This window comes from Pan troglodytes, chromosome 1 (assembly GCF_028858775.2).
Source record: "Pan troglodytes isolate AG18354 chromosome 1, NHGRI_mPanTro3-v2.0_pri, whole genome shotgun sequence".
Lineage (NCBI taxonomy): Eukaryota > Metazoa > Chordata > Mammalia > Primates > Hominidae > Pan > Pan troglodytes.
Genome location: NC_072398.2, coordinates 118,823,368 through 118,823,947, shown reverse-complemented (window position 1 = coordinate 118,823,947; position 580 = coordinate 118,823,368). Strand labels below are relative to the sequence as shown.

General features: G+C 45.0%; 1 non-coding gene across 1 annotated transcript; it reads left to right on the top strand.

Annotated features, from left to right (window-relative positions):
• Positions 1 to 273: 273 nt before the first annotated feature.
• LOC112207424 (small nucleolar RNA U13) lies at positions 274 to 377 on the top strand. The gene has a single exon (XR_002941852.1). It is a non-coding gene; the product is annotated as a small nucleolar RNA U13 (small nucleolar RNA).
• Positions 378 to 580: the final 203 nt, after the last annotated feature.

The following is a 580-nucleotide window of genomic DNA, read 5'->3' as shown; positions in this document are numbered from 1 at the left end:
ACCTTTGTCAAAGTCCCCCTCATACCAAATGGTTCATTGCCCTCTACTTCTTCTGGCTGTCATTGACCCTGGCCCACAGCGGCTGAAGACTCCCCCATTTACCTTACACATTAACTCCCACCATCATCCTGAGACAAATTGCTGAACCCAATCCATCCCACACCCTAACCTTCCCCTAATCATTTCAAATAACCTTCTGCTCTACTTACACTTTTCAAGGCCACAATTAGACCATTACTACCATAGCTCCACTGCCTCTCAAAAAAACTTTGGATCCTTTCACAGTTCATAAGCGTGATGACTGGGTTTTCACTTTCATGTGTAAGATGTGCCTCCCTAAAACCTTGTTACAACATTGGCACATTACCCATCTGATGTGGAAAAAAATGAAACTTCAATATCCCACTTGAACCACAATCCTCCCAGCTCTATTCTCTTCCTCCCACTTTACCACTCCTTGGCCTCGCTGAGTTCCAGCCCTTTAATCCCTTCGTGGCCTCACAGTTTATCTTTACTTTCCCCTCAATTCCCAGGCTTCAGTCTTTTAAAACCCAAGCTAGACCTCTGGCCAACAACTTGA